The 17,987-nt window shown below is 40.8% G+C and overlaps 1 protein-coding gene across 4 annotated transcripts in view; it reads left to right on the top strand.

Annotated features, from left to right (window-relative positions):
- LOC104001655 (putative uncharacterized protein encoded by LINC00596) overlaps positions 1-17,987 on the top strand; it is a 169,737-nt gene that overhangs the window by 116,022 nt on the left and 35,728 nt on the right. The gene's annotated exons all lie outside the window — the stretch shown is intronic.

Raw genomic sequence — 17,987 nt, 5'->3', positions numbered from 1 at the left:
GGGAGATTGCTGAGTGGAACTCTGATAAATGCCTCGGCTTTTTTTCCCTCCTTTAAAATTATGGGTTCTGTCCATAAAGTACTGATTAATTCATATTCACTCAATGACATACCCTTTTTTTTTCCTCCCCCAAGCAAAGATTGTAAGCATTTTACTTCAACAAACAGTACTCTGGGTGGGATGCATACTAATTCATTTAGCACTGGAACTCGCACCACAATTTATGCAGCTAATCACAGCAAAGCAGGAAAGAATCTTTTCTTTTACTGTGACAAGACCTGCCTACCTTTCAGCATTTTTCCCCCTAAGGTATTATTAATCTCAAAACTTTACAAAATTGAAGACTTATCTAAGATCCTTCAAAACAGAGTAGCGTCATATGTAGCAACTCCCCAAGAGAGAAAATTCTTTGCTTTTCTAAAAGACTGACTGCAGCAATTGGGAGTCCTTTCTTGTTTTAAAAAAATCCAGATAAGTAACTGGAATGTGTTCTAAATTTTCAGATTTAAAAATACAGTATTTATTTTGGAATACTGGAAGGTTCCGGAGGAGAAAAAATGGCAAAGGACCTCGAGGGAGGAGAGTAGATGTTCGGCCACAGATCAGGAGCCAGTGGTGGCCATTCCCTCAGGTTTACCTGGGAGAAACACGAGGGTAGTAAAACGAGATGGCCAGACCTCCCCGCTTCCGAAGGTTACCTTCATGCAGACAGTCAGCAAGCATTTTTCCTTTTTTTCTTTTCTTTTTTTTCTTGAGACAGAGTCTCGGTTTGTCTCCCAGGCTGGAGTGCAGTGGCGTGACCTCGGCTCACTGCAATCTCTGCCTCCTGGGTTCAAATGATTCTCCTGCCTCAGCCTCCTGAGTAGCTGGGATTACAGGTGCCTGCCACCACGCCCGGCTAATTTTTGTATTTTTAGTAGAGACAGGGTTTCACCATGTTGTCCAGGCTGGTCTTGAACTCCTGACCTCAGGTGATCTGCCTGCCTGGGCCTCCCAAAGTGCTGGTATTACAGGCGTGAGTCACTGAGCCTGGCCACATTTTTCAATTTTAATAAAGTTTTAAAATGAGAACAAAAATACATTTAAAATATTGGAAAATATAGTGAATTACTAGCAAAAGAATGATTTTACCAGCTAGTACTGTGCTAGACATAAATCTGGATTAGTAAGAAATTTTCCACAAAAAAGGATCTCTTTAATTCTGGTTTGGGAAACAGGGGACTGTAACCTCCATGAGGGCAGGTACCATGTCTATCTGATACTCACATGGCCCTGTGCTTGGCATACGGTAGATGCTCATATATATTTGTTGAGGGAATGAAGTTCTAAATAAATATTAAACAACAGTGTATGTCCAAATTTGATTTTGGATAACTTTGATTTGAAAGACCTAAAAGTATTGAAGCAGCGTTGTTCATCTGGGGTAACACCTGAGAACACTTGTTGTCTTATGCCAAGGAAATCAAAGACACGGACACACCTGGAGTGAGGTTAAGAGCAGAGGTTTAATAGGCGAAAGAAAGAGAAAAGAGAATAGCTCTCTGCAGAGAGAGAGAGGGGTGCCTGAGTAGGTCTGCTGGTTTCGTGGTGAAGTTGTGTCCAGGGGAAGAACATGTAGGATTCCTGAACCTTTTAACCAGGGTCTACTAGGGATCCAAGATCTGAAAACTGTTGTGATGAGACTCCCACAGGTTTGAAGAGGCTGAGTTCCAATCAAACACAGGGTTTTATAGATGAGCTTGAGGAGGTGGTGTCTGATTAACACAGGGCCCAAAGATGGTTGGACCAGGTGTGCCATTTACATAGCCTGTGAAGAAGCTGGCCACCCCACCCTAGTCTTTTATTATGCAGATGGGTTCTCTAGCTGGCGGCTCCATGTTGTCTGTTCCTTACTGAACATGTGGTTGACAAAGAAAAGGGAAGAGGGAGCCGCCATGTTGAACATGCCTGGCCCCCAGGTAGCCTTTTTCTATTGGCACAGCTGCTGGTATTTACCTATGTAAGCTTTTAGCTTGCTTATCTATGCTTGCAGCTTGATTTTTCAGGCTGCTTTTTGTTAGAAAAGAAATGATTTTGGGGCTGCTTTTGTTTTTTTTAAAAGGAAACCTTACCGAGAACTCTCTTACCCTCCCTATCTGCCTAAATAATTTCTTTTTAGCTCCTGTGTCAGTATTGTCATGATCTAGGCTTTTGAGCGATTTCTAAGTTGTTTCATTAAGGTCTAGTTTAAATAGGTGGAGAATGGCTAGAAAACCAAGTTGCAGGGGAGGGGGGACATGCTGCAATGGAAGATGCCTTCCACCAAGAATAACATCGACTTATTGAAAGTTTCTCTGTGACAACTACGGAACTAAATCTAATTTACCTCTTTCAGTCTTTACAACAACTCTGAGAGGTATGAGTTTTTATCGTCATTTTATAGTTTAGCTCAGAAAGCATCATAAGTGATTGATCGAGATCATACAGCTAGTAGGTGGCAGACCTGGGACTCAAATGCTCCTTGTATGACTGCAGCCTTTGGGGTCATAAATGCCATGCTTTACTGTCTGGAGGCTAGGTCAGCCAAAGATGGGAGCCAAATGTAGCACATCCAGGGTTGGCACATAGAGATGTGAGTTTAGAAGATCCCTCTCAAGGAGTTGCATCCAGGGGAAGAACATGTAGGATTCCTGAACCTTTTAACCAGGGTCTACTAGGGATGCAAGATCTGAAAACTGTTGGGATGAGACTCCCACAGCTTTGAAGAGGCTGAGTTCCAATCAAACTGGCACTAGCACTGGGAAAGCCAGGAAAAAGTAGTCAGGGAGCTGGTGACAGGTGTTGAGAGACAGGAAAGGTAGCCATGGTGGCTGGGGCATAGAATTCTGCTTTCAGCGACTGGGAAGACTGAGGCTTTACAGTGGAAAAACTCAACATGTAAGCCATGGGGTTCAGCCCTTGGTGGACACAGAATTAATCAAGATGGACTCCATAAGTCTCCTTGTTGACAGAGAGGTCAATCTATTTGTCTTAATTAGGGACAAAACTAGTACCAGGGCCTGGAAATGAACCTAAAGGGAATCAAGTTGACTCAGTTGCCAGGGTTGGAAGGTATGATTCAGTGAGGGGTAGCCTATCTCATGTTTGTCTGACCTGAGGAAATAGTCCCATTAAATATAGGAGAATCAGATTCGTTTTTGCTAAAGTTAATTGAAATGTTGCTTATTTTAATCTTTCTTCTTTAAAAATGATAGCTTATGTTTATTGTGCATCTAATAATAACTGGTTGGCAGCAGTGCATGGCACTTTGCTTGCATCTCATTTAATCCTCACAACAATTCAGGGTGATAGGCATTATTATCATCATCTCCATCTTATGAATAAATGAAATGAAGGCTTGGAAAGGTTAAGTCATTTGTGTAAGGTCATGAATCTAAGAAGTATGGAGGTCCTGAGTTAATTTTTGTGTAAGGTGTAAGGACGGAGTGAGTATAGCAGGAGGTCTCTGGGGCCAGCATCTCCTCTCTTGAGCTAGGTGTACATATTTTGTTTAAAAATTAAAAAATAAAAAAATTCTAATTGACAAATTGTATATATGTGTGATGTACAACATGATGTTTTGGCATATATATAAACACTGTGGAGTGGCTAAATCAAGCTAATTAGCTTATCTATTATCTCATACGCTTAATTAAAAAAATTACTTTGAGCTGGGTGCGGTGGCTCACACCTGTAATCCCAGCACTTTGGGAGGCCGAGGCGAGCAGATCACAAGGTCAGGAGTTGGAGACCCACCTGACCGACATGGTGAAATCCCGTTTCTACTAAAAATACAAAAATGAGCTGGGCCTGGTGGCGGGCGCCTGTAATCCCAGCTACTCAGGAGGCTGAGGCAGGAAAATCGCTTGAACCTGGGAGGCGGAGGTTGCAGTGAGGCGAGATTGTGCCACTGCACACCAGCCTGGGTGACAGAGTGGACTCTGTCTCAAAAAAAAATGTATTTTAAGTTCTGGGGCACATGTGCAGGATGTGCAGTTTCGTTGCGTAGGTACACGTGTGCCATGGTGGTTTGCTGCACCTATCAACTCATCGCTTAGTATTAAGCCCAGCATGAATTAGTTATTCTTCCTGATCCTCTCCCTCTCCCCACACCCCCCTACCCACAGGCCCCAGTGTGTGTTTTTCCCCTCCCTGTGTCCAGGTGTTCTCATTGTTCAGCTCCTGCTTATGTGTGAGAACATCTGGTGTTTGGTTTTCTATTCCTGTGTTAGTTTGCTGAGAATAATGGCTTCCAGCTCCATTCATGTCCCTGTAAAGGACATGATCTCATTTCTTCTTATGGCTGCATAGTATTCCATGGTGTATATGTACCACATTTTTTTAATCCAGTCTGTCACTGATGGGCATTTGGGTTGATTCCACATCTTTGCTATTGTGAATAGTGCTGCAATCAACTTATGCATGCATGTATCTTTATAAAAAAATGATTTCTATTCCTTTGTGTATCTACCCAGTAATGGGATTGCTGAGTCAAATGGTATTTCTGGTTCCAGGTCTTTGAGGAATTGCCACACTATCTTCCACAATGGTTGAACTAATTTACATTCTTACCAACAGTGTAAAAGCATTCCTATCTCTCTGCACCTTTGCCAGCATCTGTTGTTTCTTGACTTTTTAATAATCACCATTCTGATTGGCTTGAGAAGGTAAATTGTGGTTTTGATTTGCATTTTTCTAATGATCAGTGATGCGAGCTTTTTCTCATATGTTTGTTGGTTGCATTTATGTCTTCTTTTGAGAAGTATCTGTTAATGTTCTTTGTCCATTGTTAATGAGGTTTTTTTTTTCTTGTAAATTTGCTTAAGTTCCTTGTAGACTCTGGATATTAGACATTTGTCAGGTTAGGGTGGATAAAATGGAAAATTTTTCTCCCATTCTGTAGGTTGTCTGTTCACTCTGATGATAGTTTCTTTTGCCGTGCAGAAGCTCTTTAGTTTAATTAGATCCTATTTGTCAGTTTTTGCTTTTGTTGCAATTGCTTTTGATGGTTTTGTCATGAAATGTTTGCCCATACCTATGTCCTGAATGGTATTGCCTAGATTGTCTTCTAGGGTTTTTATAGTTTTGGGTTTTACAGTTAAGTCTTTAATCCATCTTGAATTAATTTTTGTATAAGGTGTAAGGAAGGGGTCCAGTTTCAATTTTCTGCATATGGCTAGCCAGTTCTCCCAGCACCATTTATTAAATAGGGACTCCTTTCCCCATTGCTTGTTTTTGTTAAGTTTGTCAAAGATTAGATGGCTGTAGATGTGTGGTCTTATTTCTGAGTTCTCTATTCTGTTCTGTTGGTCTATGTGTCTGTTTTGTACCAGTATCATGCTGTTTTGGTTACTGTAGCCTTGTAGTATAGTTCGAAGTCAGGTAGCATGATGCCTCCAGCTTTGTTCTTTTTGCTTAGAATTATCTTGGGTATACAGGCTCTTTTTTGGTTCCATATGAATTTCAAAATAGTTTTTTCTAATTCTGTGAAGAATGTTAATGGTAGTGTGGGAATAGTATTGAATCTATAAATTACTTTGGGCAGTATGGCCATTTTCACTATGTTGATTCTTCCTATCCATGAGCATGGAATGTTTTTCTATTTGTTTGTGTCCTCTCTGATTTCCTTGAGCAGTGGTTTGTAGTTCTTCTTGAAGAGGTCCTTCACTTACCTTGTTAGCTGCATTCCTGGATATTTTATTCTTTTTGTAGCAATTGTGAAAGGGAGTTCATTCATGATTTGGCTCTCTGCTTCTCTATTGTTGCTATATAGGAATGCTTGTTATTTTTTCACATTGATTTTGTGTCCTGAGACTTTGCTAAAGTTGCTTATCAGCTTCAGAAGCTTTTGGGTTGAGACAATGGGGTTTTTCTAGATATAGGATCATGTCGTCTGCAAACAAAGACAATTTGACTTCCTCTTTTCCTATCTGAATACCCTTTATTTCTTTCTCTTGCCTGATTGCCCTGGCCAGAACTTCCAATACAGTGTTGAATAAGAGTAGTGAGAGAGGGCATCCTTGTCTTGTGCTGGTTTTCAAGGGGAATGCTTCCAGCTTTTGCCCATTCAGTAAGATGTTGGCTGTGGGTTTCACATACTTATTTTTTCATAGTGGGAACACTTAAAATCTCCTTTCTTAGCAATTTTCAATTATACAATATGTTTTTATTAACTATAGTTACCATGATGTACAGTAGATCTCCTGAACTTACTCTCCCTGAAATTTTGTATCCGTTATCTCCCCTGACACTCTGTGTGTGCTTTGAATCTCACCCCTGGGTGGAGGCAGTTTTCATGGCATGCATCCTACCTGGCAGGCTAAGGTTCAATAAGCTTAAACTTTCTTTTTTCTTTTCTTTTTTTTTTTTTGAGATGGAGTTTTGCACTTGTCGCACAAGCTGGAGTGCAGTGGTGTGATCTCGGCTCACAGCAACCTCTGCCTCCTGGGTTCAAGCAATTCTCCTGCCTCAGCCTCCGGAGTAGCTGGGGTTACAGATGCCTGCCACCATGCCCAGCTAATTTTTGTATTTTTCGTAGAGATGGGGTTTCACCATGTTGGCCAGGCTGATCTTGAACTCCTGACCTCAGGTGATCCACCCACCTTGGCGTCCCAAACTGCTGGGATTACAGGCGTGAGCCACCATGCCTGGCCAGTTCAAACTTTCTGTAAGAGAAGATGTGAATCCTCCTGAGGGTTTAGATGCAGAAACTCCTGCCTGGTGCTGGTTCACCAGTGGTAGCTTCAGGGAAGGCCCGATAGTCTTTCAATATCAACAACATCAACCCAATATCTTTTCTCAGATTTTTGGGCTTTGCCCTTTGTAAACGTGCCAATCCTCTTAAAAACCGCTTATATTTTCTTCCATTCCTTTCTGTAGGGCAGATGGTGAAATAACTCCAAGAATGTTAAGGTATTTCAGCACCGTTTAATGCAAAGAGCTGGGATCTGAAGGTAGCTGACTTGAGTTCATCTCTTGGCTCCATCAGTTATCTGTGTGACCTTGGACAGGCTATGAAACCTCTTTTAGTCTCTTCATTTGCAAAATGGGGTAATTATATCCATTTTCCTAGATTCCTACCATCCATTCATTTATGTCTTTTCACCAGAGAAAGACCAAATTAATATCACAATAGATACAGTCTACCACGCAATTCAGTTGTCTAGTCCTTGGGGTCAGGGGACTGAAAAATTGGCAGAGCAGGCTATTAATAGTTTCCAAGATAGAATTCACACCAAATGCTATACTATCCTCTGCTCCAAAAAGCAGACGTGGGTTTTCTGTCTTATTTGTTGTGATGGGTTTGTTTATTGGAGTTTTCCTTTTAGAACTGTCTAGAACTTTTCCAATTTAAGTGATTCTGAAATGACATTTCCAAAACTAACCTAAGACTTTTCTCTGCTGTCCCTAGCTTCACCTCACATCCCCATAAAAGCACACCCAGGCTTCATTACATTTACCAAGATAGACTCAAATAAATCCTACTGTAGATAAACAGCCCACAGAATTAACCATGGGTGAGTAGGCTGGCTCTAAATGTACTCTTTAAAGGGCATGCTCTTTAAGGGGAGAAACCAACCAGGGAATGGATTTGGAGATAATTTGTGTCTTGCAGGTGTGGACTGATAAGGCACACAAAAGCTCAACTTTATGATTGTAGAAAGGCAATATGCCTCTCGTCAGTGTAGCCTACATAAGCAAAGTCATTTATCAGAGCAAGATAAATTGTTCCAGTTATTTGTCAGGAGTGAAAACTAATAGGTATAATAATAATATAGTAAAATTTGTTAAGTACTTGTTGTATATATTATCTCTTGAGTCTTTAAAGCTACTGCATGTGATAGGTGTTGCTGTTCCTATTTTACAAGTGAAGAAATTAACACTCATGAGGTTTACTGATTTATCTCAGTTTCCATAGATAGGAGTTGGAGTAGTGGTTCTCAACCTGAAGGGACACTTGGGAATGTCTGAAGACAACTTTGGCTGCCACGGCTGGTAGTGGGGTGGGAGTAGGGAGGAGATACTAGTGGAATCTAGTGGGCAAAGGCCAGGAATGCTGCTAATATCTCCTATATGAAAGAATTATGTGGTTTCAGTAGTGTTGAGGTTAAGAAACCCTGAGTTGGGGAAGTGGCAACAAACCAGGGTTTTTGATTCCTAGTTCAATACTTACTTCTCTACAAGTTTTACAAGACAATGGTGTAGTAGAACTGCTGTCAGTAGTCCTAAGTTTCTCCAGGCTGACGTTTCTCTGGCAGTACATGCTGGTGTCATCTGGAATCATTTTGATGGGTTGTTGGGTCCACTCCCGTGGTTTCCTTCAGAACAGGTTGTAGGCTATTCTGAATATCACCTCTGGGTGTCTCATGACCAAAATTGGCAGTATGTGATTTTTAGGTAGTTAGAGGAAGAATCTCCTTATGATGGAGCCAAGAGGATATCTTGTGGAGAAAAATGAACTGGAAATTAAGAAAAAATCTCATTTTGCCCACCCATGTAAATAATAATTATCCATATATACAGTGCTTTATCATTTTCGAAGCACGTTCATATTCCTTCAGCAAATATTTGTTGAGGAGAAAAAAAGTGCCAGGTTCTGTTCCAGTTCTGAGCATTCAGTAGTGATGGAGACAAAGTGACTTACTTTCTGGAGTTTTTTAATGAGAGGCAGAAAATATGGACAATAAAACAAGTAAGTATCAAAATACCAGGGAAGGTAAGTGCTATAGAAAACAATAAAGCAGAGGAAGGAAACTAGGGAGTATGGTGTTGCCATTTCACATAGGAGGGCAGGAAAGGTCTAACAGTATTTTTGCATAGACGTGAGAACAGGAGGCAGGGAATCATCTGGATATCAGGGGGAGGAGAGTTCTGGGAAGAAAGAACAGCAAAAGCTCTGTGATTGGTGTGTGCTTGAGTGCCAGTTTAAGGAACAGCAAAGAGACCAGGGTGGGTGAAGTGAAGTGGGCAAGGGGGCAACTGTGAGGAGAGGGGCCACAGAGCTAGCAGCAGATGGACCTCGAAGCCACTGGGGGACTTTGGGTTTAACTCTGATTGAGATGGGGAGCTATGGAAGAGTTGTGAGCAGTGGAATGACATGATCAATCATAGTGCCATGATTGCACATAGTAGATCAGTCCGGCTGCTGTGTTGAGAACAAACTAGAGGAGTCTAGGTTTACAGTCAGGAAACCAGTTCCAAGACTACTGTATCAATCCAAAGAAGAAACAATAGTGGTTGAAACCAGAGATGTAGCATTGGAGGTAGGTATATTTTGATGGTTGAGCCAACAAGATTTGCAGCATATATGGAGTATGAGATAAAGAGAGGGGAAAGAGATGGCGCCCAGGATTTTGGCCTGAGCAATTTTTCCATTTGACATGGTGAGTCTGTAGGAGAAGCAGATTTGATGTGCAACATCAGGAAGTCTGTTTAAATGTGTTAGTGTAAGGTGCTTATTAGACATTAGTGGAGGTGTTGAGTTATATTGCATGGCGTATAGCATATCCAATGTTATAGCATATCTCTCTTTGATCAAAAGCCAGGATTTAATTAACATGACCATTGCTACAACATGATGGAACTGGGGTGAAATAATACTTTATGTGATTCCAACACCAATGTCATTGTACTGACAGAGAATTCTAGATATGAGTCAGTATATGGAAAGAGTACCTTCAAATACCTTCAGTTTCTAACAACTGTCTTTAAACCGTGCTTCTCTGTGACCTTCCCTAAAAAGCAAGGAGTGGTCACATTGGGACAGAGGCACAGGTCACATCCAAATAAGACAACTTGATTCCTAAAGACTGCAGTGTGCATATGATTAACCAAGTTCCATATTGAACCCTTTATGTTTTACACATGTGAGTCCCTTGGTTTTCAGTGGCTGTCTTGCAAACAACATGCAGTTGAATTTTGAATTTAGATCTTATCTAAGAATGTATGTCTTTTAAAGAGGAGCACAGAACCTCATCACATTGATTGTGATTATGGAATGTTACTTCTTACTGCTATCCTATTTTAGGTCTTTCTTTGTATATGCCTCCTTGACATTTCCCCCTTTTCCTTTTAAAATCTTGAGTCACTTTTTTATGTTTCTTTTGATCTTTTCCCTCCAGTGAACATATTCTATTTTTTTCCAACTAGTAGCTACCTTTAACTTAAATAAATATTGAGTCTAAATTTCCTTATTTACATCAAGAATAAAACAGCATCTATTGCCTCTTCCCTTGTGAGATGAGATAATTTAACTTCCTTTACTTTCTTTGGCTGCTGAACCATTTCAAGGTTTTGGCTTAAGAAATCACAGACTAAGAGCATATGAGGCTCTTATTTTGCAAGAGGGGGAAACTGAGGCCCAGAGAAGTAAAAAGATTTACTTCTTCTGAAAAGCCCCATGTTCTGAAGAGAAGAATTGGAGAGCTAGACCCAGACACAGGGCATCTAGTCTATCCTTCACTGTCAGCTTGGACAATACTCAAACAGCCCTTAAAACTCTCAGACAGATGAGAAAATATGCTAGGTTTAGAGACTTAAAGAAAATGGATTTCTCAATTCATTGAATTTAGATCTCATCTAATTCTAATTCATCGTAGAAGTTTAAAAGCTTTTCAGGAAATTCTTCCATCTCTATAATAAATTTTTTTTTAGCCTATGTTCTATTAATCTTTCTGTTCATGACGGAAAGCCTTTTGCTTAATAATATCCCCTCAAATATTTGAAGACTATTCTTAAGTCTCCCCATAGACTCCTTTTCTCCAGAGTAAATAATCTAAATTCCTTTAAACTTTTCTCATAAATTCTTCTTCCCATTCTTTTATTAATCTTTATCACTTTCTTCATTTTTTTTCTATCTTGTGAAGCCAGGAGAGAACAAAGTACTATGATACTGATTGTATAGTTCACACCAAACTGTGAGTTGAGGGTGGGGCCACTTCCTATTCAACTTTGTATTCCTAGATCAGAGGTCCGCAATTTTTTTTTTTTTTTTTTTTTCCTGAGGAGAGCCAGAGAGTAAATATTTTAGACTTGGCAGGCTGAGAGGCGATGTATTCTTTGAGCGACTATTCTCTCCAAAAGGCTAATACTCTGTTTTATATTTTATATTAAAAATGTACGAATCATTCTTAGCTCAAGGGCCAAGCAAAAATAGTATGGCTGATGGGCTGCTGTAGATTACTGAGCTTTGCCTTAAATTTTAGCACAATACATGGAGCATAGAAGGCATTTGATAAAGTTTGCTGAATAAAAGAATGCATGCATCTATGAAGATATTTCCATAGCTTGTCTTTTATATTCTTGTTAACACTTCTATGATGTTGCTGACTCAATGAGCTTGTCTACTAAGATCTCCAGATCTTCTTCTGTCATATATACATGGCCAGCGCTTTTGCATGCTGTTTGTACCTGGGAAGTTTTGTTGTTCTTCCCTTAATCTAAGCTGCAGTAGGGGTTCTCTATTAACCTTCATTTGCTGGTGGCTTTGGATCTCACCTTTAATTTAGTGAGGCTGTTTTGAACTTTTGTTTTTCCAGTGTATTCAGCAGCTGTCCTAGTTAGAAGTCATCTGTGAACTCAACAAGTAAGCCCAGGCAACTGATAAAACCAAAATGCTGGACCCAGTTTAACTCCTCAACTGGGGCTCCCAGCTCTGTTTTCATTCTTATGGCTTCCACCTGCCTTGTAGGGATGGGGGAGCTCATTTCTACTTATTGTTCTGGAATAGATTGGAAGGAATCAGACAGGTTCACAGAGAAGGCTGGCACTAACGACAGAAGGAAAAAACCCTTCCTTTCTTTCTCCTTAGTCTTTGGGCCTGTAGAGAACACTTGTCACAGCCTGAGGGAGAGCTCTGTATTAGAAGAATTTCCATTCTGAGTTGAATTTGGATGAAGCAGTCTTGAGCATCACAAATCAATAGCGTCAGGAAGATGGAGCTGCTTTACAGAATGCCTAGAGGCTGACCCCTGAGACTGAGCACATCCTCCTGCCACTGTCTCTTTGTCCCCACCCCAGTTTCAGTTGAATTAATTAATAGGTGCGCAGAGACTTTTCTGATCAAAGTCCCCTATTTACCTGCAATGATCTTATGTGGGTACCTGTTATCTCTCTCCACTAGGGTCCAGTCAACAAGAAGCCATGTCTCTTCATTCCTCTGCATCCTGCCTTGGTACACAAAGGGGCGATTAGAGTTAGCCAGATGTGATGTCAAGGCTGATGGGAAACAAGGCAGGGAACATTTCTTTTCCTCCAAGCTCCTGACTAGCTATTAGGTGGTTACAACTTTCAATCTGAGGGAACTGGGAAAAGCTTTACCCTGGTTCCCTAGAGGTGAAATATGTTACCTATAGCCCATTATATCCACTTTCGCTCCTCTCTGCTCCCCTCCCCTCTGTGTGGCTGAAATTGCTGTGATTGCTACCATTTAAAATGTCCTGGAAAGCTGCATTTATTTACAATGGCTTCCTTCTTAAACAGGTGGGGGAAGTTGCAAAATAGCTAACCCAGTGGTGGATCAATCTTTAACATTTCTTTCAAATGTGGAAGGAAAGAAGATGATGACAATTTTAAGGCTCTATTAGGTGGAAATGATCTACGAGGGATGGCGGACAGCTGAAGGTCACAAATCAGGCACTGCCTCTGGCTCAGTGATTCAGAAGAATAGTGGAATGGGAAGTGTGTTCCTGAGTTTTATCAGAGTCCAAGTTTAGGAATTTATCAACGTGTGCCTGGGATTTGCTGTAATGAGCCTCTTCACTCCTCTCACAAAACAAACCTGTGTCTGATTAAAGCTGGCGGGCCTTCCTTGGATATAGAAATGAATTCATTTAGAATTTTGGGGAAAAACATGTCTTCGTCTGGCTTAACTGAAGAATAGCCTCATTGGTATGTGGGGATCATGCTTATTCCCCATCTGGTTAAAAGATAATGTCAATGCCATTGAATTTACATATTTTCTATCAATAATGTTTGGAGAGCCTCTTTCAAGGTGTTTTCAATTCTATACTTTCTCTTTTTCTATTTTTGTCAGCGATTTTTCTTTACCCCGTGTAGGGTCAGGATGGACTCGGCTATGCTGCAGTAGCAGAAATACTTTGAAATCTCACTATCCAAAGACAATAAAGGTTTATTTCATTCTTATACATGTCCATCACATTCTACATGGCTACCCTCCACGTTGTTTTCTCTCAGTGACCCCACCACCAAGAGCAGGGTTTGGCAAACTTTTTCTGTAAAGGGTCAGACAGCACAGTACACAGCTTTGCTGGCCATGTGGTTTCTATTGCAGCTGCTTAACTGCCATTATAGCGTGGAAACAGCTGCAATGTGTAAAGAGATAGGCATGGCTGTGTTCCAATAAAATTTTATTTATAAAAACTGACAGAGGACTGGGTTTGGTCTGCAGGGAGTGTAGTTTGCCCACCTTGCGGTGGCGAGGGGAAGGAAATGTGAATTTTGCAGCGCTTCTTTAAATCTTAACTTCCACTCACATTTTATTGGCCACAGCAAGCCACAGGGCCACATCTAACTTCATGGAGGTACAGAAAGTGCAGTGCTCATTTGTGCCCAGAAGGAGAACCAGAAACATCGGTGGACAGCACCATTGAAGACACATTCCTTTCCTATTCTTTTTAGAAAAGTCTGGTATTTCTAGATTAGCACTTCTTCAAAAAGCATCCATTAACTGCAGTCTACATGTTTTACAACTCAATTGCTGTGATCGGAACTAAACAAATTTAGGAGATGAACAGGATCAAATTTCCAGGAGTCATTCTAAATAGTAAGTATGTGACTTCTTTTGACAGAGTCTCGCTCTGTCGCTCAGGCTGGAGTGCAGTGGTGCGATCTTGGTTCACTGCAACCTCTGCCTCCTGGGTTCTAAGCAATTCTCCTGCTTCAGCCTCTGGAGTAGCTGGGATTACCGGCGCGTTCCACCATGGCCGGCTGATTTTTGTATTTTTAGTAGAGACAGGGTTTCACCAAGTTGCCCAGACTGGTCTCAAACTCCTGACCTCAGGTGATCCACTCACTTCGGCCTCCCAAAGTGCTGAGATTATAGGTGTGAGCCACTGTGCCTGGCCGTGACATTTCTTTTCTTCAGACCACCAAAGTTCTGTTTGGGTCCCTGAACTGTTCTGGTGAGATTAGTTTCAGCCATCCAACTCATTCTCAGGTGTTTAGATTTCTGGTTAGATTTCTGAATCCAGACAGTGACCATATCCTCCCTTGCCTGTTTTTGTTTTTTGTTTTTCCTTATAAGTCACAGACGTCTTGCACTCTCTCATCCTTCACTAGGATAGGACTGAGCCAGGGTCTTGCAGACCACCTTGGGGATGGGCAAACTCTTTCTGTATCCCCAGGGGAGACAGCAGTTCCCACCCATGTGCCTCTGGAGCCTTCACTTGTCTTTTAGCATCCATTTCGTTATCTCCAGGTTTGCATATTAGGAAAGGAGATTTCACTTCATCCAGAAGAGGGCACTATGCACCAAGTCTAGAATATTCAGTTCCTTCCAGTGGAGGCACAAATTATGGGATTAATGAAACCCGTATTCAAACCCTGAAACTATAGCACCTATCATAAAACACAAACCAAAATACCACATTAAGAATGTACTCTACAAAAAGAGGAAAACAATGCAATTTCTTAGCAACTTGTACATTTCAGAAGGTACAAACTGCTTTGTTAAATCAACCAAACAATTTTAGGGGGTGCTCCTCTTCCTTTCTTACTAACTCAGGCTCTTTGAACCAAAGCCTGCCCTACAGTTGGCCGCTTACACGATGTCCTTAGAGCCTTGGGGGCCAAGGCTGCAGGTTTGGTCCTGTTGAAAACAGAATAACTTGCTTCTTTCAGGCATCTTCTTCCATTAGGGAGTGAATAACATGTCAGAGAAACTTCATGCCAAATGCAGGCGAAAAATGAAATACAATAATTCCCTATGTGCTAAAATGGAAGATGCCAGTGTTTTATAATATGGAGAAAGTTTGAATGGGGAACGTAGTGATTATACACTTTTTGTCCCATTCTCTCGGTCCATTTGTACTTAAGCATCATCTCTCTGTGGTGTGTTCTTAAGAGAACCACCCAGACCCTCCCCCAACCTTTTTTTTTTTTTTTTTTTGCTGCAACTTCCTACTTAGCTGCTAAGCGTTCTCCTTGAATCTTGACTATGACTATCACGTTACTGAGCCCTCCCTGCTTCAGTTTTCTTGTGTGTAAAACAGGCATAATTATAGTGCTTATCTCTGAAGATGTCATGAGATTTTTATTATCATGCATTCTTTTGTTGTCTCTTCTCAAAAGTTTGCAGACTGTTTTAACCTCTACTATACTTTTTTTTTTTTTTTTTTTTTTTTTTTTACAATGCTGCCATGTAACTGTCTCTGGAGTAAATTTATTCTCAGGCATATTATTTATCAATCAAACATAAGATATTAAATATTTAAAGGCAACTCTCTGATGGTATCCTTCTCTTGGGGCGAGGTATATACAGACTTTTCCCAATTAGTCTTTTTATTATCACACAGAGCACTCAATATATGCTTCATGGCCTATGAAACCTCTCCAGTGGATTTTCCCTGAAATGCTATCCCTTGGAATTTTATCCCCTTTCTCTGGTTAAGTTCCTGGATTAAGTCAGGTAAAAAAAGATATTAGTAAGATTACATTAACAGCAGATGACATTAATTTGCTACTTTCCATGTTCTAGGCACTATGCTAAGGACTTTATGTATATTGGTTTATTTAATCCTCATCAAACTCTTATGCAGTATCTCAATTTTACAGATGAGGAAACTGAGGGTGAAAGAAGTCTAGCAACTTGGCACAAATCACACAACTAGAAAGTGGCAGAAGCTGGTCCTGCTCATGGTACATTGACTTCCGCCCTACACTAGATTTTCCTAAAATGTGTTTCCCTGAGGAGAAACTGAATATGCAAAAACAGAACTCTGTCCCACAATCTGCAGCAACCAGCCTTGGAAACTAATCTGTTATTTTTAGTAACTAGCCCAGGAAGTCAGCCTGCTGTCTCTAAATCAACTTGCAGGAAGTCTGACCACTGTTTCTAGAAACTGGTCCAGGAAGCCAAACAATAACTCCTGTAACTGTTGGCCCCAAATTGCCAAGCTTGATTAACAACTGACAGTATCTCTAATTTTTGTCCTTGTTTCCAATTTATAAGTATCCAGAGTAAGCCAAATATGTCCCATACCCATCAGGTAGGATGCCCCGCTTGTAGTTAGCCTGCCTCCAGCTTCCCCAGGCCAACAAGCCTCCAAACAGGGCACACCTGAAGCCTTCCCTTTTCTCCATGATGAAGCTTTCTCACTCCTCTGCCTTTGAGTTTTTGCCAAATGCAAGTGATAGTGGCTGGTTCCCTTGCTATATAACAAGCTCTGAATGAATAAGGAGGCTTTGCTTGTTCTTGTTTGGTTGGTTTTCATTTGTTGCCACATTGGTCACCATGTATTTTCTTTGGTCTATGCTGAATCTCTTTCATGTCCCACATCAATCTACCTACTATGCTGATTTATGTGGTTTCATGTTAGAATAGTCTTTTTTTTTTTTTTTTTTTGTATTTGGGTTGACATTTCAACTGCAGAGAATTCTCAGTCTCTCTGTCTAAAATTGCTCATGTACAAACTTAAATCACGATGACTTCATCCACTGATGAATTGTGTTTCTATAGCTTTAGCTACTTCTGTTCCAATTTGCTATTACAGTTGCCTGTCCAGTGCTTCTCTCAAATGTTCACTTTGGTTCAGTGTCTACTTTGGTCATTAGATAATGCCTTCACCTCTGCTGCTAGAGAGAGGATTTTTAGACATCTGACAGGCATTTTTAAGAAAGAAAGCAACTTCGGTCCTGAGCACTGCAGATCTTCCCCACTGCTCAGAAATCTTCTGTATTGTGGCTGCTTCCTTTGTCACATGACTAAAGCCTGTCCCTTCTGTCCTGCTCCAGGGATTAAAAACAGTCCAGCTGCTGTTCAGTCTGGGATTTTCATGTCCAATGAGTTCACGTGTCTTCCAATACCACGGGTTGAAAAATAAACGTAGTGTAATTCTGTGCAGGTTGCATCTCAGCTAGAAAGTGTGGATTTAGTCCTAAATTGTATTATTTGTCAGGGTAGTTCGGCTTCACTCTGGGTTATGCAAGAGCTTGTTGTATAGCCTGGACCACTTCATGGACACTTATTGTGTGTCAGGGATTGTATTAGAGAATAAGGAAACAAAGATGTATGAGACTCTGCTTCCTAGGTAGAGAGACAGGCCATGCACAGAAAAGATAGGCTATAACACAAGGTCTTCTACTCTAAGTGTGACATTAGCTACTTTTCTTGTTGGCGCCAACAACAACTGGGTCTTATCCAGTACTAGCACTTGTTTCAGTGTAGCGCAGTGCAGTTGAAGGCATGTTTCTATTTAGCTCACTGAACTGTGATCCCTTGATAACAGGGACTGACTCTTGTGTACCTGCTGTGTTGCCAACAATCTAGCCGGTACCTCATTCATAGTAGGCAGGTTGACAGTCTGAGCTATTTGATCAAAAAGAAGTTCAAGTCACAGCTCTTTTATATATTAATTATGAGAACTAGGGCAAGTTAGCCTTTCTAAGGTCCTGTGATTTCATCTGTAAAATGGGGACAATAATAATTACTGCAACCCACTCTACCTCATTGATCATTTCCACATCATTGGCACGTATTACACACTCCATATCTTCTGCTATAATTATGAATTCAATTACCTTGAAATTCCAGTGATACAGATGACACATACTTAGAGTTGAGAGGAAGGAAGGATTGCTAAATCACATCCTGAAAATTGGGTGTTATTCTGGGGTGGAAGCCAAATGAACCCATTCCAGTGTTACATGGCACGAGCACAAGCCATAATGTTATGTAGTGCTTCTGAATGGCACACAGTAAAATAAAAGCTCTTGCTAATGATAGGGGCATG

The sequence above is a fragment of the Pan troglodytes genome, chromosome 10, assembly GCF_028858775.2.
Source record: "Pan troglodytes isolate AG18354 chromosome 10, NHGRI_mPanTro3-v2.0_pri, whole genome shotgun sequence".
Classification (NCBI taxonomy): domain Eukaryota; kingdom Metazoa; phylum Chordata; class Mammalia; order Primates; family Hominidae; genus Pan; species Pan troglodytes.
This window is presented reverse-complemented; position numbering and strand designations above follow the sequence as displayed.